This window comes from Eurosta solidaginis, chromosome 4 (assembly GCF_040869045.1).
Source record: "Eurosta solidaginis isolate ZX-2024a chromosome 4, ASM4086904v1, whole genome shotgun sequence".
In the NCBI taxonomy this organism is placed as follows: domain Eukaryota; kingdom Metazoa; phylum Arthropoda; class Insecta; order Diptera; family Tephritidae; genus Eurosta; species Eurosta solidaginis.
In genome coordinates, this window is record NC_090322.1 from 124658005 (window position 1) to 124680465 (window position 22461).

The window sequence follows — 22461 nt, forward strand, 5'->3', positions numbered from 1 at the left end:
CCTAGAATTCATGCGTCTTGTAATCTTTTGATGGGAAATTGTTTTAAGGTAAGAGCAGTTTTTAAATTCATGGTTGACAAATAAAATAAGAAATGTATCAAAATAGAGTATCCAAATATGTTTTTCGTATATATTTAATTCGAAAATGTACATTTTTTGTGACTGAAAAACTTCGTAAAAATTTAAACTTGCATGTGGCCCCAATTTACAGTTTTTTTTTAATAAAAAAAAAAACATGAAATAAAACTACAGTGAAAACATTGCAAATTAAAATATGAAGTTTAGTAAACCTTAACAGTTAAAGCTGTAGATTGAGATATGCTATCAAAAAAAGCAAAAGTATTAAAATTTGTATACCAAGTCTCAAAACAATATTTATTTTATTTGCTGAGACCTATATGACACTTATTTATTTTGTCTTGGATTCCAAGCTAGAAAAACTGACGATACTTTATAGGAATTTCAAAATACAAAAACAATTGCTACCATGAGAAAGCGAGACCACTACTCCCCCAAAATTAGTGAGTTTGGCATGTTTTTGTTTATTTTTAAATTTTTTTTTTTCATTAACATTTTTAACAATAAAAACTATGCAAATATCACTGGAAAATTATTTCGGTCTCCGATGGTTCACTTTTTTCACAAGAAAGTTGATGTTGGTTGCGATTTTATGCACAAAATTTTCAACTAAAAAAAAAATTCATTTGACAGAAAAAATAAAGAAAAAACGGCAGAATGTCAAAAAAACCTATCGAAATATAAACTAGCACGTTTGTTTTTAATGAACTAGGTTGTATTTTTCTTGTATTTCGTTAGGTTTTTGAAATATAGTTTACACACTTACACCAGTACTGAAACCGTATTAGGAGGGAGGGAGACAAGAAATACAAGAAAAATACAGAGAGTACAAAGTAATCTCATATAGTTATACAATTAGGTAAAAACTACCAAGAGGAGAATAATCAACCGACACTGCGTATGAGCAACATATTTTTTGTAATATTGAAAAGCACCAAACTACGAATACAACTATTAAAAACTGCTGCTCGCCTTACCAAACTTCTCCTTTGGCGAATGAAATTTTGGCAAAGCCGCCGCTATTCTACGCCTAGTATAATAGCAAAAATTATTTTCTTTTTAGAAAGAAGCCATATACAGAAAGCGTTATCATATGTATATGCCGACTCGGTCCTGTGAATTCGAATTTAAAAATCTTCAATGACTACGCTGCCGTCCATGGCAAAAAAACAGTCAAGTTCACTTACTGTCTTATAGGAATTTTTATGCCAATATATTTCTGCGACACCAATTTGCTAATTAACATAAAATTTAGAGATAAAATAGATTTAAAGCGTGTTTTATATTTCGAATGTCGTGAACTGCCGAACCAAAAAAGCAGTAAATCAATTTTCAAGGCAAGAAAGCAGTATAAAATAAATATTACGGCTTTTATTGGTTATACATAGCAATGTTGTATTTGAGCATTAAAATAACATTATGATAAAATTTCACTGTAAGAAAGATTTCCAAGCGAAAAAGCTTTGTAAGACCACGTTTACAAATGCCTCAATCTACAATAAATTGTCAATAAATAAATTGGGCAAATATTCCACCCCTGGGAACTAGATTTTTTTCTGTAAATTGTTTACGTTTCATTTTTATTTTTTGTTTTCAATTAGAGATTACACTCTAGAGGTGGAACTTTTTCTGCGAAAAAAATCCGCATCCCTAAAATTTCTTCATAATTATATGGGAAATCTAGTTATATAATTAACGATTAGGTGTTAAGTACGCAAATAAAGATATTATCGTTATTTGTCAAACTATTCTATGAAACAAATAAAAATAAAACACAGTAAATTTCATTTTATTGCCTTCAAAAGGTCATTTGGTTAATTTTTGATGTGTACCAAATAAATAATACAGTATTTATTTATTTAAAATAAACGTTTAACTCGCACTTCATACTTCTTTGATTTCACATATATATTTCACTTTACTGCATTTTTGCTATAGACATCAGTACACTCGGACCTCATGTATTCTTAATTTTGCACTCTACGGCCAACGAAGTGAAACATTAAATTACCAAGCGGCTGTGCCAGACCTTGGCATCCCTTCTGCTGAAACATTTCTGACCCTCGCGAGCAAGTAATCGATAACTTTTCGATAACAAATTGTTAACACTCCGATAAAAAATCTATAGGTTTCTGAAAACATTGATATCCTTTGGATGACAAGCGGATAACTCGTCGATTAAAAATCGGTTTAACTAAATTGTATTAAGTTAATTTTAATTTACATTAATTTTATTTTATTTTTTTTGCTGCCAGGCCCAGCCAATGCTTCTTAAAATAAACAAATAAAAAATTATTTAATTTGGATTAATTTAATTTATTTTATTTAATAATTTGGGATAAATGTTAACAAAATGACATCAGGACGGACAAGGCGACAGCTGTTTCGATTATACCTTGTAAATCTCTTCAAAGCCTTTTCCCCCGGGAGTGGGAACCGAACCCGCACTCCTACGATAGTTGAAATGGTTACAAACGCATTCAGCTACGTCATGCCTTAGTTGTAAAGTTTTTCCCAATTGCCTTCTTTTTGCATATTTTAATCTTTTACACATTGCATACTTCGTATGCAATTATGTGTTAAAGCTATGCTTGGTACGGCAGTTTTCAAAGAAACTTTGGTTTTGTTGCTGTTTTTGTTCTATTTATAGAGAACTAAAAAATTAACCAATTTTGTCTGTTTGTATGATTTAATCGGCGATTGCCCGTTTTGCTATTTTAAATGTACGAAAACATTTATTTGAAGCAATTTTTTAATTTAATTTATTTTAATTTGATTTTTCATTTTATTTTTAAAATTCTTCCTTTTCGTTTTATTTTATTTGATTTTTTGAATTGTTGTATTTTTAATTTAAAAATTTGATAAGGAGTTTATTTAAAACAAAAATGCATTAATGTCGCTCCTCTAGGCGTGCTGCTGATCATCCTAAACTATGTTTACTTTACTATGATATGTATTTATTTAAAAATGAAGTAAGAAATTTTATAAATCAAACAAAGAGTCTAAAAATAAGTGTCTGGAGATAAGTGTATATTATATTTACTGAAGCCCGCGACACAATGAAAATTTTCATATACATAGATGCGTTTAACACAAGCTTATGCATTCCAGTAACATCGCCACAATCAACCAAGATATTGCGTTTATAAATATGAAGAAACTTCAGACTAGGCAATTGAAGTTTATCTCGCCTTGCCCATTCACATCCAAAATTTCGCGAAGCACTGTTATAAACATTCTCCCAATACAACAAAAATACTGGCTAACATATTTTGCGCCGTAAAAGTGTTAGAAAAGTTACCAACGAGTGGGAAAAACAATTTCACTTGGAAAGTGTGCCACCACCTTTAGCGAAAACATATGTCCAATTCTTCTTCTTATGCCTTGCTTGCAACAAAAGTGCAAGTTGGGTACTTTTTCATGTCTCTCCATAAAAATACGTGCAATCTGCTCATAATACATAGGATTGAGTTAAACGCATTTATATAAAAAACTGCTTATGTGACGGGGCTTTAACAAACTTTAATACATCGTTATTTAGTATAAACATTAGTCAGTATATATTGAGTATGGATGACTACATACATATATAGTACAAAGAGAATTCCAATGAAAGTGCGTAAAAGTTAGTTATGCCTACGATCTTTTTGTTTTACAATAGATTTTAAACCTTTAGAAAATTAATTGAATCCCATAATAGCTTATGTTAAATCAAACAAAATAATACTGTTAGCGTACGGTATCTAATGAGCATCGAGCTGCTGAAGAAAACAAAATGCAGATCAAATTAAATCCCAAGATGCTCAGCAAAAATGCAAGAAAAAAATAAAAATAAACCAGTCTTCTCGCAGTTGCAACGACCATAAACCGTTATGCATTGATCTCATTTTCATTGCTGTTTTGCGCTATTCAATGACATTGTACACACACATACCCATTCATATATAAACTCGTGCGGTTATACACTATAGCAACGGCTAAGTGAGGTGGAAAGCCCCAACTGACTTTTCCCATCTAACAGCTAACACCCGTTCTGCAGTCGTATATATTCACATACAAACATTGATACATACATACATACATATGTATATCACATATACAAAGTAGTATACTTGTGTTTTTTTGAAATGCAAGAGATTTGTTTTGATAACGACTAAGATCAACATTCTGTGTATGGAGTGTGTTGCAATACAACTGGTAGCATGCAGCCATTCACTCCGCAACAATAACAACAATAATATGAAAACAATAACAAAGTCAACTATTTGAACATCAGGAGTGGTAAAACCAGACAAACTCCAACGCCATATCTCGCCAAGTTTGAACCAATTCATAAACAATCCGGTTTCTTGAGTTAACCGTTTTGGTAAGTTCAACTAACAGGTTCTATTTGCATTCGGGTTCTGGCAATTTCAATTTGGTAGCCAGCTACATTAGGACCATCTAAGTTTATTGAAGCATAATTAGAGAAACGAGAGTTAAGAACGAGTTTGAAGATAAGATATATTTTACCGTTTTACTAGTAACCGGAGTAGGATCTTCACATTTCAAAATAGATACGAATGTGAATTTTAATTACAGCGCCCTCTTGATAGTAGAAATTACTTAACGTGCTAAGTGTACAATAATAAAACTGTCTACAATACAAAGTATGAATGTGTATTAAATTGAGTTAAAAAAAGATCTTTTGAAACCTTTCCTATTTTTGTGTATCATTCCATATACCGCGGAAATTGTTTTTTAATAACAACTTGGCAATTTGACATCTGATTTTTAAAATTGAACTTTGTTTTATAGAAACTCTATAAGTAATTCTTACATTGTATATACTTTAGAGCTCTGAAGTCGCTTTTACATATTTTTGTTCATTAAAATAGTTATAGGCCCTTAAAGTATGCTTCTCGTTGCAACAAGCTTTGAAAAACGACTGCATAACTCAAGAGGGCATTACAGAGTTTCTGAAAATCAAAATAGTGAAATATCAACAATACCGAATGACATACATATAACCAAGTTGCAGTTTAAAACGAATTTATTTAGCGGTATTTAAGGATCAGCAAAATATAAAAACTTGGTTCCGATACCCTCTTCGACAAGAACAGCTTAGTTTGAACTTCTTAATAAAGATCTCACATGGATTGAATGTGTCCACAATGTTACAAAAATTGGTTTCACGACCAAACGGAATGAAAAGCAATGAACTAGCTAAAAAAAGGCGCATCCTTCGAATCTTACTCCGTAGACGTCCCAATTAGATTGGTCGAGACTAAGAGAAAGCGAGAGTTGCACATGGTTGACCAAGCGGGAAAGGCGTGGACCCAAGCGCGTGGCTGTAAAGTATCGAAGATCATGATCTGTAGGTTTTACAACCTTAAATAAAGTTACTCTTATCATTGAAAAGAGAGGAGAGCCAAGAAGATAAAAATTTTTTTTTTGCAGAAGTAAAATATGACAAATGCCGCTGTTTACTATGAGAGTAGTAACATCGCAGGGAGAATTATTATCGAGCAGGAGAACGTGTCAATTAGCTATCCATATTTTAAATATAAAAATGAATGCGATTTTAAAAATTGTAATTTCGTTAGTTTTATAGTGGTTCATACAAACAGAGATATTGAAATAGATCGATCAGGTGAAGCAAGTATTCGTTATTTGGTATAGAGATGAGATATATGAGAAGATTTAGCTGAGATATGGAGAGGGAACGAAAGTAGGAGAGGATGTTGTAGTGGTAGTGGGGGTGGGAATGGTAGTAGGAGTGGGAATGGGAATGGGAATGGGTTGCGGAGTGGGAGGAAGATAAATGGAACAGGTGATGGATAAAAACTATTAGAACAAGTAAGGAGGGGACTGTCAACGGCTGTGCCGAATACCTCATACTTTTCATGATCGTAGCTGAACAATAATCCGATGAAAATTTAAAAATTCATAAAAGCTGAATAATCAGATGTATGGGGATATATATTATTAGCTGCTATCTAACAAAATGAGGAAGAGATGACGAAAGCCAACTTTTCCAAAAATCGGTTGTATGGGAGATATATGCCTTAGTGGTCCGTCCGGTCGGTTCCGAGAAATGATTATTCGGATACCCGAATACACACGTTTGCCGAATTTCATAAGATATCTGGAATTGACGGTCTATGCTGCGTTCAAACAGACAGAAGGACATGGCTAAATCAACTCAGCTCGTTATCCTGATCATTTCGGTATACTTATTGGTCGTTATATCTCTTCTCCTTTAAGGTTTTACAGCTTTCGAGATTTGGACCAAACTCTCTTTGGACTCAATCTCTAAATTCTAGGCAAACCAATTTTCGGGCAGAACAAAGTCAGCCGAGTACTCTAGTGAACATATATTGTAAATCGTATTTGGTTTAAAATTGGAGCGAAAATGAGAATATTTATTACAGACACATACATACATACAGGTAACACCCCTGCTAACCATGAGTGGATAAAAATTCGGGTAATCGTATACTGACGCTATCCAAAAAATTGGATAATAAGTTGGATAATTTTGTTCGGCGAGGCGCCGATATTATCCATGGTGAAATGGGATATTTCGTGTACGTGTGATCTTCCATCTCTGTCGCACTCATTTAGAACCGCCATATCAAAAATGAATAGCTGAACTGCTCTCAAAATGTCATTTTAAAGAGGCTGCATACTTTTAGGCGCTCCAGAGTTGCCAGCCCGATGATCAAATAACCTATAATGCGAATTGAAAATACCTAAAAAAATTGCAAAAACCCCACAAAATAACCAAAAACCGCCCACAAAATGTCCAAAATTTTTCATTCTATGTTTTTATTAAGAAATTATGGTTTTCAATTTAAAAACACAACAAATTAATTTTAAGGGAAAATGAATAATTTGGATGTATGCATATTTTAGATATTTACAATAAAAAATATTAACAAAAATTCGTTTTAATTCATTCATCTATATATTAATACATTTCATTTTTCTTTTGGTTAGTGTTACGTTTGAGTTTTGATTTTGATTTAAAATTAAAATAAATATTTTTTCTTACTTATAATATAGATATAATTTACTTAGTTATCATTGGCTTAAAAACTAAACTTTCAATTGAATTTAACATATACTCTTACTTTCAAAATTTAGTTATAATAATTTAAGAAAAGTTTTTTATTGAATTAAAAATAAAAATACAGATTTAAGCGCCGCAGGTTAACATAATGGTGTCATCCACAAAATCCCCAACGTCCTTGTTCTTCCACAAAATTTTGTTAAACTTCCTTAATTTTAGTAGCAATACTATAAAAAATAAGGAATTTAAGTGAAAAAGTCACGTTCCTTACAACATTTCATTATTTGATCTGAAATTCGCAAAATTTCCGAAATAATATTTAATTGGCTCTATGAAAGCAATTGGATTACCTTTCTTTTGATGCATGTTAACATTTAAAATTCCTTAAGGATCATCAAAAAAAATTACTTTCCTTGCAACTTTACATTATTTGCTCTCACTACAAATTAATGTTTGCGAAATTCGCAATATTTTCCAAAAAATATTTAATTGACTATAAGGATTTTTCCATCAAAAGAAAAGTAATTGAATTACATTTCTTTTGATGCATGTTAACATTTAGAGTTCCTTCAGGATAATCTAAAAAAAATTACTTTCCATCTAAAAAAAAATTACTTTCCCTACAACTTTACATTATTTACCCTGACAACTTATCCAATAATTTAAATAACTTTCCTTAAGTGAAACAGTCTCCAAACCACTCTGTCACTCACTGCATTTAACATGGGTCGATGCTCCGTTCTTCTCCATGGCTTTCTTGAACTTGCCTGTAAAAAATTAAGGACATTAAAATTAAGGTCATTAAAACACTTGATCAGCCAAATCATGACATTTGCATCAAAAGTTCCACTATAAATTTATTCACATCGAACAAGTAGCAAAATAACTTGATAATCAGGTCGATATTAATACAGAAAAATTTGATTGCATTACAATAATTTGAGGAAATCTTTTAGGTGGAACTTGTGATCACATTGAAGTTAAAATTTGGGTTATAAAGCTGGCGTTTAAGTGTACTGAATGTCCTGCATGCGATGTGTCCCCACATGACACCCACCATCTTTTCAATTGTAATGTGAAAACTACGCATCTAACACTATTCTCCCATGGTCCACACCTGTTGAGACTACCATTTTCCTTTGTCTCCCGTTATAGGACTTTGATGACAATTAGTGAATGGCCGTGCTCATTGAATGGGCGAAGCATAGTTAACATAACTACAACATGATCCTAGAAGTATCCATAGTGGTTCTGCGTTGGCGGTCGCCTTAAGGCCGCTTAAAAAAAATCACCCTTAGGCAAGGTGCACACGAGGCTACGCGTCATAGACGCTGCAGGGGAAATCTGTACGCTTTGATGCCGAACACATGTATTTGAATGGAGAGCTGCATACGATGCGTCAGCTGCATGAAAGCGATAAAGCATGAAATTTTCGTGGAGCTAAGCGTACAGCTATGTTGGTCGCTGAGCATACGTACGCTTGAAAAAAAGGAAGAACAAGATGTTTGTTAACATTTTTTTGTATGCATATTTGTGTAATTAGTTAAAAAATGTTACATTAGTTAATAAAAGTGCGTGAAAGGTATATTACCAAAGCGAAAAAGACCATTAAACACCACAACAGCTTGGTTAGACATTGTTGAAGCGTTTAAAAGGCTAAAAAGTGTTGGAAACTAGAAATCACCCTTTTCTCTAGTCCGCGGTGGTTTAAAATTGCCTTTCATAATTTACAAAGGCACCGGGATGGAAACAACGTTTAATACCTATTTTTCTTTGGTTTCGTGGACGGATATAGCTGAAGAAATTTAATTTTTTTTTTTTTTCAATAATTGTTTGCTTTTTGTAGCGACGCTCGAAAGTAGCTTCGTGGGCAGATCTTGAGGCGTAGAGAAATTGTAGCTATATGAAATATCTTGTACGCGTCTATGAAGCGTAGCCTCGTGTGCACCTTGCCTTAATCAGATTATGCTACGCTTCACATTTTTACAAACTTTTGTGCTGTGCTTCTGTTGCTATAAAGATATAGTGAAAACTTTCCTTTTTAATTTTATATACAATCAACTTTTGTATAATTGCAATTATACAGTATAAATTAATTTGTTTATTTTTTTTGGAAATATTTTTTTTGTAGCGACGCATATCTTGAAGCGTAGAAGAATTGTACCTACATGAAATATCGTGTACGCGTGGATGACGCGTAGCCTTATGTGCACCTTGCCTAAGTGCGCATAATCCCCTGATAATTCACGAAAAACACTTCGGGCTTATTGGGGTACCCGCAATATTTTTGAGGATGGTAATTTACAAGCGATCATCTGCAAGCAGCAAACCATGGCGCAACGATACAAGGTGGCAGCATGGAACAGCTGATTATACCCTTTTTTATTTGATTTGATACATCAACTTCCGGTGCCGTACGATTTTGACATTTGTCCATCGAATTTACAAAAACAAAGTACATGGAATTTGTATTTATGTTTGTAGGTATGTCACCATGCTGCTACCTTGTATCATTCCGCTATGCAGCAAACAATTCAACTTCAAGAGAATCCAAGTTGTTTATTTTGTATAAAAATGTTAAAGCAATAAAATTATGTTACGTTTATTTAATAGGGAGGCAAAAGCTCGCCTATTACCCTCGAAAGTGTTGGCGTTAAGTATGTTACCCCAAGAAAATACTGTGATGTCATTTATTTGATCCTGTTGGCAAACAAGGAATGTGGACATACATATTAAAAGATACTGTTTGTGAATTAATTTAGGTAATTCTATACAACAGCATGAACCTATAAATACAAGTCCAAAAATATCGGAAGATGTATCAAAAGATGCGTCTTGGACCCAGAATGGAAATCCAAAAACGGAAAACAAAATTGTGAGTTGTTCAAAAGATGGTAATTCTATACGGAAGCATGACACTCTTAATACACGTCCAATAATATCGGGAAGGGTGTGAAAAAACGCTAGCCGATTTCCCAAAGGGGTGCAATCAAAATTTAATCCGTGCAAAATCCCTTTGTACACAAAATTATTTCCTGTGTACACCAACATTACAACGACCACACGAAAAGTGGCAATTTCTTTTGCAAGTATCTCTTCACAGACTCAAAATTTGTGTTTTTATATTCGCGTTTCTGGGTCCAGGACGCATATTTTGCTACACCGGTTTGGAGACCAAAACTAAAACGCGCAAATCACATATGTTCATAATTTTTTTTTTGTGGGTACAACAACATTACAACACCCACATGAAAATCACCATCTTCAATTGCAAATATCTCCGGACGGAGATAAAATTTTTCTTTTCCGCCTTCGGATATTGTTGTCGAGGTCAATACGCATCTTTTGACACGTCTCTCGATATTTTTGTGTCATTCTGTCGTACAGAATTACCAAAAGATGCGTCTTGGACCCAGAATGCGAATCCGAAAACGGAATACAAAAATTTTGAGTCGTTGAAATGATGGCAATTATATACGAAAGCATAACACTCTTAATTCATGTCCAAAAATATCGGGAAGGGTGTCAAAAAACGCTGGCCGGGGGTGCAATCAAAATTTAATCCGTGCAAAAAATCACATTTTACACAAAATTATTTCCTGTGTACACCAACATTACAACAACCACACAAAAAGTTGCAATTTCTTTTGCAAGTATCTCTTCACAGACTCAAAATTTGTGTTTTTATATTCGCGTTTCTGGTTCCAAAACGCATATTCTGATACATCTCCCGATATTTTTGGACGTTTATTTAGTGTTTGGTTGTTGTTGTAGCACTGATTTATTTAGAGTGTATAGAATTACCTAAATTAATTAACATACATATCTTTAAATATGTCCACATTCTTTTTCTTTGCCAACAAGATCATAAACAAATAACACCATAGTATCTGCTTGTTACCCCAAGCAGACTAACACTTTCGAGGGTGGTATAAAAAGGCGAGCGTTTCCTCCCGTATTAAATAAGCGGAACATAATAGCTATTTATTTGACATTTTTATAAAAAAAAAAACAATTTTCTTTAGCTCACAACTGCTAAAAATAGTCAAAAAATATCGGGAGAGGTGTCAAGAGGAACTCAGAACAACGAATCTGAAAGCGGAAATTGAAAATTGTATATCTGTGCAGAGATATTTTTAGTTAAAGTTGGCATTTTTCATGTGATTATTGTAATGTTGTTGTTCACAGGAAAACATTTTATGTACGAAAGGAATTTGCACTGATTTAATTTTGATTCCACCTCCTTGGTGGTAATTTTTTATAAGCGCGGCCGAAGGCCAAAATTCTATGGATCACACCGCCGGTTTCGGAGGGACCAGGGGTTTTCGTTAATACATTTTGGGTAACTGCAAATATCTCTGCACAGATGTAAAATTTTCAATTTCCGCTTTCAGATTCGTTGTTCTGACTTCAAAGCGCTTCTATTGACACCTCTCCCGATATATTTTGACTAGTTTTAGCAGTTGTGTGCTAAAGAAAAGAATTACCAGCAAAAATTGTGCCATCAAACATATGTATGTATATAACTACATACCCATATTATGGTGATCACGGACAAAACTTCAACTAATTTGGTTATCACCATAATACCCGCATTTACTCAGAACCATTCATATTATGACGACACCAAACAATATTCCTGATCTCTGTCAGGTCCATAATATGTAACACTGATTTGGTATCTTCATAATAAGGGTAAGTTCTGCAATATATTTCCAAACTTGCACTGCTACAACAACAAAAAAGTTAGTTATACTAAAATACCTAAACATTTACTTACCTCGGATAATCCAACGTGGAAGTGGCGTCTTGGAGAAGCCCTTTTGTGGCTGATGAAAGCTGGAGATTTTTTTTTTTTGAACGTTCGCCCGTTTTTCTTTAGCGAATCCCGAATTACTGCGCGAAAATAATGTCGCACACTTTTCTGTTATATTTTTTTTTTAATGTTCTTACTCACTTGAACACTTGTAAAAATTTTTATTAAATTCTTTCGCAATGAGACGCGTTTTGCTTAAAAAATTTACATAAATGGTGGCGAAATCTGTAGTAGCTTATTGTTTCATTCCTACATCATACTACTGTTTCATTCGCACATATTAGAAATTTACCACAATTATGAAAAATGTCCCACAAATGTGAGTTGGTGTTAGTTGTGTCCAAAAAGAAATTGAGATAGTGTTGGTTTTTGAGGTGAAAATAGCAAAATGTGGTTAACCATGGTTAGCAGGGACCTTTTACCATTTCAGCCACAGCAATACATAGCCAGGTCAGCAAGAATTAACAAAAAGCTTTAGTTTACTCTGCAAGTTAAATGCATTAAATTATACAAAAAATATATAAATTACTTCATTCAAGCAGCCAATATATGAAAGTAACATATTTGCGTCATATGTCATAGGCAATGTGTCCGATTAAGAAGTTATTGCATATGTTTCGATTGTCTTTATTAACATTGCATTAAACGCTTAAATGCATTCAAATTTTCACATTTCAACAAAAGAATTTTTTTGGAGAAATGCTCACGATGAGCATTCAAAAATGTTGTCATAATTGCCCATATATACATACATACTTATACTATAGTTGCGTTCCAATGAAGCGTGATCTAGATACGAATAGAAATTTTACATGCAAATGCAACAACAACGTTTTGATCCTGATATCTATCTGGATCAGTTTCGGACCTATTGATTTGGTTTTTTGTGGAAAATTTTAGACAGCATACCCTGTGTACTTGGTCGCAGCGTATGCAGTAGGGCGTCCGATATTTAACATATTTTTTCCACTTGAAAACCCATAAATTTAAACTTTAAGTCTGAGAACTAATTATTAAGGCCATAAAATAATTACATTACATTCATTTTAAATTATGATAAAAAAAAACTATAGATTTTTTATATGAAAATACAAGAACCACAACATAATGTCCAAAGGCTTTTTACACAAAGCTCCTGACAGATGCAAAATTTTTAATATCAGCATTGGAACGAAAGTTATTTAGTTCAAAGCATTTCTTTTGCTACCTCTCCCGACATTTTTGGACGTGTTTTAACTGTCGACCCTTTTGTTGAGTTGAGCATTACTCTAGCTTTTTTTTTTAAATGAAGAATCCCATACAATTTTATGCAGCGATTTGGGGGAAAAAGTTGAAAATAACAGGCACCCTATTATGTGTTCCAATGAGATTTGATCGTCATCCAGAGTATATTAGTAGTATATTTTGCGTGACCACAATTTTATCGTAACTGCCACATTCTGTACAGAAAACACAACAAAATTGTTCCAAATTTTTGCCACAATTAAATGAATTCATTGTACAAGAGATCAATAAGGAAAGGATATCAAAGCATACATATATGTAGATGTATCTTGGGCTAAAAATTGAAAATGTCATGGATTTTCTTTTGTGTTTCTCTGACTGAGTTTGGAGACATGAGTCAAAATGTAAATTACCGATCTTTTAATTTATTTCTTGTTTTGACTCTATTCGCCGTGATAAGTATCCATTACAAATTTTGTTAAAATTAAAAATACTGGTAGCATTTTACTAAGAAGATTTCGACCACATTATTGTAAAAACCAAGTCAATAATAAAGATAGTAGTAGCTTTCCAAACAGATAACAGATTGATTATTATACTAAAAGCTACAACTACCTTTGGTCGCAACCTAGGTTTGGCTTTTAATACCATATTTTAAAACCATTTGCATCAGGTACACTGTCCCCGACGATAAACAATATTTCATTTACTAAAAAAATAATCTAGTTAAAAGAAGTAAGGAAGGCTAACGCCATAAAGGTTGACCAGGGGTGACTCTAGAATGTGTTTGTACGATATGGGTATCAAATGAAAGGTGCCTATGAGTATTTTCAAAGGGAGTGGGCCTTAGTTCTATAGGTGGACGCCTTTTCGAGATATCGCCATAAAGGTTGACCAGGGGTGACTCTAGAATGTGTTTGTACGATATGGGTATCAAATGAAAGGTGTTAATGATTATTTAAAAGGAAATGGGCCTTTTCGAGATATCGCTATAAAGGTTGACCAGGGGTGACTCTAGAATGTGTTTTTACGATATGGGTATCAAATGAAAGGTGCTTATGAGTATTTTCAAAGGGAGTGGGCCTTAGTTCTATAGGTGGACGCCTTTTCGAGATATCGCAATAAAGGCGGACCAGGGGCGACTCTAGAATATGTTTGTACGATATGGGTATCAAATGAAAGGTGTTAATGATTATTTAAAAGGAAATGGGCCTTTTCGAGATCTCGCCATAAAGGTTGACCAGGGGTGACTCTAGAATGTGTTTGTACGATTTGGGTATCAAATGAAAGGTGCCTATGAGTATTTTCAAAGGGAGTGGGCCTTAGTTCTATAGGTGGACGCCTTTTCGAGATATCGCCATAAAGGTTGACCAGGGGTGACTCTAGAATGTGTTTGTACGATATGGGTATCAAATGAAAGGTGTTAATGATTATTTAAAAGGAAATGGGCCTTTTCGAGATATCGCCATAAAGGTTGACCAGGGGTGACTCTAGAATGTGTGTGTACGATATGAGTATCAAAGGAAAGGTGCCTATGAGTATTTTCAAAGGGAGTGGGCCTTAGTTCTATAGGTGGACGCCTTTTCGAGATATCGCCATAAAGGTTGACCAGGGGTGACTCTAGAATGTGTTTGTACGATATGGGTATCAAATGAAAGGTGCCTATGAGTATTTTCAAAGGGAGTGGGCCTTAGTTCTATAGGTGGACGCCTTTTCGAGATATCGCTATAAAGGTTTACCAGGGGTGACTCTAGAATGTGTTTGTACGATATGGGTATCAAATGAAAGGTGTTAATGATTATTTAAAAGGAAATGGGCCTTTTCGAGATATCGCCATAAAGGTTGACCAGGGGTGACTCTAGAATGTGTTTTTACGATTTGGGTATCAAATGAAAGGTGCCTATGAGTATTTTCAAAGGGAGTGGGCCTTAGTTCTATAGGTGGACGCCTTTTCGAGATATCGCCATAGGTTGACCAGGGGTGACTCTAGAATGTGTTTGTACGATATGGGTATCAAATGAAAGGTGCCTATGAGTATTTTCAAAGGGAGTGGGCCTTAGTTCTATAGGTGGACGCCTTTTCGAGATATCGCCATAAAGGTTGACCAGGGGTGACTCTAGAATGTGTTTGTACGATATGGGTATCAAATGAAAGGTGCCTATGAGTATTTTCAAAGGGAGTGGGCCTTAGTTCTATAGCTGAACGCCTTTTCGAGATATCGCCATAAAGGTTAACCAGGGGTGACTCTAGAATGTGTTTGTACGATATGGGTATCAAATGAAAGGTGCCTATGAGTATTTTCAAAGGGAGTGGGCCTTAGTTCTATAGGTGGACGCCTTTTCGAGATATCGCCATAAAGGTTGACCAGGGGTGACTCTAGAATGTGTTTGTACGATATGGGTATCAAATGAAAGGTGCCTATGAGTATTTTCAAAGGGAGTGGGCCTTAGTTCTATAGCTGAACGCCTTTTCGAGATATCGCCATAAAGGTTAACCAGGGGTGACTCTAGAATGTGTTTGTACGATATGGGTATCAAATGAAAGGTGTAAATGATTATTTAAAAGGAAATGGGCCTTTTCGAGATATCGCCATAAAGGTTGACCAGGGGTGACTCTAGAATGTGTTTTTACGATATGGATATCAAATGAAAGGTGCCTATGAGTATTTTCAAAGGGAGTGGGCCTTAGTTCTATAGGTGGACGCCTTTTCGAGATACCGCAATAACGATGGACCAGGGGTGACTCTAGAATGTGTTTTTACGATATGGGTATCAAATTAAAGGTATTAATGACGGTTTTAAAAGTGAGTGGCCCTTAGTTGTATATGTGAAGGCGTTTTCGAGATATTGACCAAAGCGGAAGCGGAAGGACAGACGGTAGACTGTGTATTAAAACTTGGCGTGGCTTCAACCGATTATCGTCATAGAATCTATGCACCTACCAAATTTCACAAGGATTGGTAAATCTTTGTTCGACTTATGGCCTTAAAAGTATTCTAGACGAAATAAATGAAAAAGGGCGGAGCCACGCCCATTTTGGAATTTTCTTTTATTTTTGTATTTTGTTGCACCATATCATTACTGGAGTTGAATGTTGACATAATTTACTTATATACTGTAAAGATATTAATTTTTTTGTTAAAATGTGACTTAAAAAAAAAAATAATTTTAAAGTGGGCGTGTTCGTCATCCGATTTTGTTAATTTTTATTTAGCGCACATATAGTAATAATAGGAACGTACCTGCCAAGTTTCATTATGATATCTTCAACGACTGCGAAATTACAGCTTGCAAAACTTAAATTACCTCCTTTTAGAAGTGGGCGGTGCCACGCCCATTGTTCAAAATTTTACTAGTTTTCTTTTTTGCGTCATAAGGTCAACGCACCTACCAAGTTTCATCGCTTTATCCGTCTTTGGTAATGAATTATCGCACTTTTTCTGTTTTTCGAAATTTTCGATATCGAAAAAGTGGGCGTGGTTGTAGTGCGATTTCGTTCATTTTAAATAGCGATCTGAGATGAGCACCCAGAAACCTACGTACCAAATTTCATCGAGATACCTCAAAATTTACTCAAGTTATTGTGTTTACGGACGGACGGACATGGCTAAATGAATTTCTTTTTTCGCCCAGATCATTTTGATATATAGAAGTCTATATCTATCTCGATTAGTTTATGCCGTTACGGATTACCGTTATGCGAACAAACTTAATATACTCTGTGAGCTCTGCTCAGCTGAGTATAAAAACTATGTAGGCAATGCAACATACAAAATATTATAAACGCCAATATTTTCTCAATTGACTCTCAGCAAGATTGCAAAAGTATCGTAAGCGCCATTATACCTTTAAATATTGCACGATTCGGGACAATCGTAACAATTAGTATTGTTAAGATGAGAGGATTTAATTAGCATGTTGTTCTATAAACATTAGATAGTTAAAATATTGAACTGGTTAAGCGAGAAACTTAAAACACCTTCTCCAGTAAAATTTGCCTTTGACGCTTAAGATAGAAGCGAAAACCTGGCTCGATGTCATATAAACGCCGAATCTGAACAATTTTTCAGGGAACAATGTATGTAAGTCATATATTTCATGTTCATAAAAGGTATTGAAACTTTTGTTAAAAATACCTAACCAGAAACAGTGGACCAGCGGAACAACGTAAACAAAATAGACCATTTTTAGTGCAAATGGACCAAAGTGGCATTCATGCATATACAATTTAAAATTTCACACCATCAATTATTCGTCAAAATTAAGGTGTTTGTACACTCGAAAACATTTTGTTTGTTTTTAGATTTAACATTACTAAAACATCACTAATCTAATTGCTAACAAACAGATCGCTAAAGCTTAAGTACTTACATTCAAATGTATGTACATATGTAATTCGTGTATGCATAAATTTAGTATTTTATAATTAACTTACTAGTTCAAGTTCTTCGATTTATTTGATCTGATTATTAATAGAAATTTTATTGCACATTTTTTGAATATGAAAACATATTTGCTAATTTTCTGTATTATACTAGAGCTATATAGAAAGATATGCAACTTTGTACGGATATGTATACAAATGGACGCAATATACTTTTGTATTATCTCGTATTTGCCATTTGAACCATTCCGTCAGTGACATCGTGAGTCTATGAACGTCCAAGTTAGATGTTTCTGCCAATTTAAATATTTTTTAAACCTTTTTGCAATTGAAAAACTGTTACTGAAACGCATGCGCAATATTTTTTAACGCTCTCTATGCAAATACATAAGTCTTATGTATTTAAAAGCTTAAAGCTCGAAGCGTCGCACACACTTCTTCACCGCGATCCATTTTTGGGTGAATGAAATTTGACGCTATATGCATTCAATATTGGACAGTCGCTTTTACTGTAGCGAAATGTAAAGATCCAAGATCTTTCAAACATCTCTGTTAAACATTTATATTTTATTAGCGCATGTTTGATGTTTATTACTTTATTTTTGTTATTAGCCACTGAGTCGCAGTATATGCTGCGACATCTATTCAAAAAAAAAAATGTTTAACGATGTTGAAAGTTTGCAAAATATTCTAAATGAATCATCAAGAAGAATTTTAAAAGAAAAATGAATGCCACCATCTCTAGCAAATGTCATGATCACCGCCAATATGGAGCATCATCTGCATACATACATATGTATGTAGGTGAATACATACAGGCGTGCACAACAAAAATTAAAGCACCTGTTCAAATTAAGGTGGCACTAAAAGATCAGTGTTTAAATTGCACGTGCTTAATGTCACTACGGTTGCCAACTACTCAAAAGTCCAAATTCGGCAAATATGAGCAGCGAAACCAGCAAAGTGCCCTATGAAATTTGAAATATGATGTATCTACATTCATATTTTATAAGAATACTAGCAGACCCGGCAGACGTTGTTCTGCCCTAAATTTGGCCTATCTGCATACATTTTAATAAGCTTTTTCCGTCTAACTCTGCCCGCCCCCCCCCCCCCTCTTCACTTTTTCCTAATCCTTTTATTCACTCCTCCCTTCGTATTTTTCGCTTCATCTATCTCCATCTTCGTCTCATTCTATCTCTTTCTCAGTCTTCTTCTCCTTCTCTCTTTTCTCTTCTCTCAAGTTATTCTCATTCTTGTTCATCCCTTATTCCCAGTCCCAGAGGGTGGTTGTATTTTGTTCCAGTCCCATTCCGAGTCTCAACTTCCCAGAAAAAAGGATCGTAATTACTAATATATGCAAATTTATATACCAAATTTCAGGCAAATCGAATAGGACGTAGTAAATAGGTATGTGGGTATTATTAATTCATGTCTTTATTTCGGCTTCGCATGCATATTTATCAGTTTTGCCAGGTTGATGCGACTAAATCGAATATCACAATGAAAATGATCAGAAACAGCTTTCATTTGATATCCATATTACCCACACATTTTAGGGGTATCCGGGTCCACGTTTTGGCCTATATATCGAGACCCTAGTCACTCAGCGGGATAAAACTTACTCTGTAGTATAGCACATATCAACAGCTTCAATTTGATACCCATAATGTAAAAACACATCCTAGTGTTACCCTCATCAACGTTTTGGCCTATATCTCGAGACCCTAGTAACCCAGGGGTATGAAAATGACGCTCTACTAAAGTACTCATAAACAGCTTTCATTTGTTATCCATATTCTATAAACACATTCTAGGGGTACCCGGGTCCACGTTTTAGCCTATATCATCTGTACATCGATCGCAACCAAACCTATGTAATAACGACCGCGTGAGGTATACGCAACTTATGTGAAAGTTTGAACAAAATCGACCGACGCATCCCTTCAAACGCCGGCGAACAACTAACACACATTTTAGCCTTTCTTTGTATATATGTAGATATATTTCCGTCAATCTATTGTAACGAATTTACTGCAAACCCTCTTATTTGCAATCTTCTACCATGGTTCGAGTCACTAAACTGTTGAATAAATAACTCCAATGTTGAATAATGGAAAAATGGCCTTTATTAAGGTACTTAAAGCTTGCTTAATAACCAAACTGATTGATAGCTTAAATGAAACTAAACTCTCGCGCCGCTACTGTCGCCTTTTTATACTGCCTTATTTCCTTGTTGCATACTTCTAGGCTTTTCCATTCCAGAACTTACTAGTTAGTTATCAGCTACAAAATCACCAGCCACGACTACGTTTATAACTTCTCATATGCGTGAGTAATACTTGCACAAATTATTGCCCTCTCTTGTGAGCAACTCAGATAAGATATATGCATGTGTTTCTGCGTTGCTTCTCCGCTGCTCGTATACGTACATATGTGTAGACATAATGATTGAATTATTGATGTGCATACAAATCACTGTTTAGCATCGGCTCAGAGATGGCAATACCCGTTAGTGTTGCTAATATTCGTAACACTGACCTCCACCTAAGTCTGATCGTCCCGATCAGGCAAATCTCCCGATCTAAACGCCGCTAGCATCTCCAAATGTACCACTCTTCTACTTCGTGGTTTCCCAATGGTTTGTATGCGGTAGATGGTGTCATTGATCTTCTTCACAACTTTGTACGGGCCTTCACAACTGCACCGAAATTTGGATGGAACACCTTTCCGCCGGTGAGGGTTGTATAACAGTACCAAATCTCCCGCCAAGAAACTTTTCAAATTATGTGTTTCATCATACTACTCAATACCCTGGTTCGTTCCTCCACACTCTATTGTTTGGCCAATGAACTACTTCGTAAACCTTGCGCTGGACGGATTTGCTTTGCGTAATCAGTATCGTTCCGACGCTTCACAACAGTAGTGTGCCCTGGCTTGAAACCACCCTTGCATTCTTTCTGCGAAATTCTTTCCTTCGTTTTAGTACGTCCGTTAGGGCTTTTCAATGCCAGTGTTTCTCTCACAGGCACCTTCGGTTTTGATTTGTTTGGCCCATTCGTTCCATCAACCCTTGCCCGATCTGCTGCCTTTGACTTTTGCGGTTTTTTTCGAATCTCTTTCACCAGCACTCGATTACTGCTGAACCCTTCTTCCATACTGAAGTTAAGTGGCACACCCTGGTTCTCATAGCGCATAATCTTTCTTGGCATATCGATCCTGATGTCATGGTCAACTAAGAAGTCCACTCCCAATATGACTTCATCAACGATCTCCGCCACAACGAATTTGTGTAGAACCATGACCTTCCCAATTAGGACTTCACATATCACTTCTCCCTGGACTTGGTTATACTCGCCTGTGACCGTACGCAACCTTGTTCCAGGTAACGGTTTTACTCTCCTGTTGACTAAATCAGATCGAATCAAAGAATGAGATGCGCCCGTATCTACAGTCAGTACACGCTCCTTGCCATCCACATTCCCTCTGACGGTAAGACTGCTTGATTTCCTTCCAATTTGCGACACAGATATCACAGGACATTCAATAGCTGGAGCTAGCTCTCGATTTTTAATCTGGCACGCTCTTGCTCATCTCCTCCAGCTTTGCGTTTACGGCCCCCCAAGTTCGAATTACCAGCACCAAGATCGCAATGACGTGCAATGCGACCGGGCTTCCCGCATTTGAAGCATTTGATAACTCTTTCACTCCGCTTTTGCGATCCTTTCAGCCCCTCCAATATTGCGTCTACCCACTCTGGCCTTTCTACTTTCACACGGCGTGCTTTGAAAACTGGCTTACACAAAAGCGACGCTGTTTCTTGAGTCAGTGCATGGGATACCGTTTCTGCGAATGTAGGTTTTGGGTTTGCATATGTCGCTCGCTTCGTTTCTACGTCCCGTATGCCATTTATAAAACTCTGAATCTTTACCCTTTCAGTGTATTCCACGGGTGCGTCCGCATTTGCCAAATGTGTCAACCTTTCAACATCCGACGCAAACTCTTGCAATGTTTCGGCAGGCCTCTGGAAGCGGTTTAGTAACCCCATTTGGTATATCTGTCTCCTATGCTCAGTTCCGTATCGTCTCTCTAGAACGCCCATCAATGCTTCATAACAGTTCCGTTCGCCCTCTGGAATGGTTTGTAAAATCTCAACTGCAGGCCCTTTCAATGCCATGATCAGTGCAGCAACTTTATCTTCAGCATTCCAGTTGTTCTCTGTTGCGGTCTTTTAAAATTGTAGCTTAAAGACCTGGAAAGGAACAGAACCGTCAAAGGATGGTGTTTTTACCTTTGGATTACTCGCTGAAACTGCTGGGCGATTTAGTTGCGACTCCTGTATACGATCTTTCAAAGCATCCATCTCGGCATCCATTTTATCATGTCGTTCACTAAAAGCCTCCAGCAGCGATGATACTTTTGTTTCCTGTGCCTCCAGCTTCGTTGAGATACGCTCTTCCTGTGCTTCGAGTTGTAATGTTATGCGTGCCTCTTGCTCTTTTAATTGTTCTGCAATTTGTGACGCCATGTGTGTTTTCTGTTCATCCAATTGTGCTTCAATCTTCGATGTGATGCGTGTCTCCTGCGATTCCAGTTGGGATGACATTTGTGACGACATTTCTGAAATGCGTGCCTCCTGTACTTCCAATTGTGATGCCATATATGTCTTCTGTTCTGCCAGTTGAGATGACACTGTCGATGTTTGAGCAGATATTGGAGCCAAAATCGTGTGACGACGCGATCCATGTTTTATCCTGGAAAATCCCAGTAGATCTACTCCCAGGTGAAATGGCCGATCTGTATGGCATTGGAATCAGCCGACCATTTGAAGATGCTAAAAAAAGCGCAAGATCACGAACAATAGTTAGGTGGCAAGAACGGTGGGAAGATTCAAGAAAAGAGCGCC

The 22461-nt window shown here is 35.6% G+C and overlaps 1 protein-coding gene and 1 long non-coding RNA gene across 5 annotated transcripts in view; both read right to left on the bottom strand.

Annotated features, from left to right (window-relative positions):
* The window catches only part of Actn (alpha actinin), a 112264-nt gene that overhangs the window by 39907 nt on the left and 49896 nt on the right, over positions 1-22461 (bottom strand). The gene's annotated exons all lie outside the window — the stretch shown is intronic.
* LOC137250272 (uncharacterized) lies at positions 6934-12064 on the bottom strand. Its single transcript, XR_010952886.1, has 2 exons — positions 11913-12064; positions 6934-7899 (listed from the first exon to the last, which is right to left on the bottom strand). It is a non-coding gene; the product is annotated as an uncharacterized lncRNA (long non-coding RNA).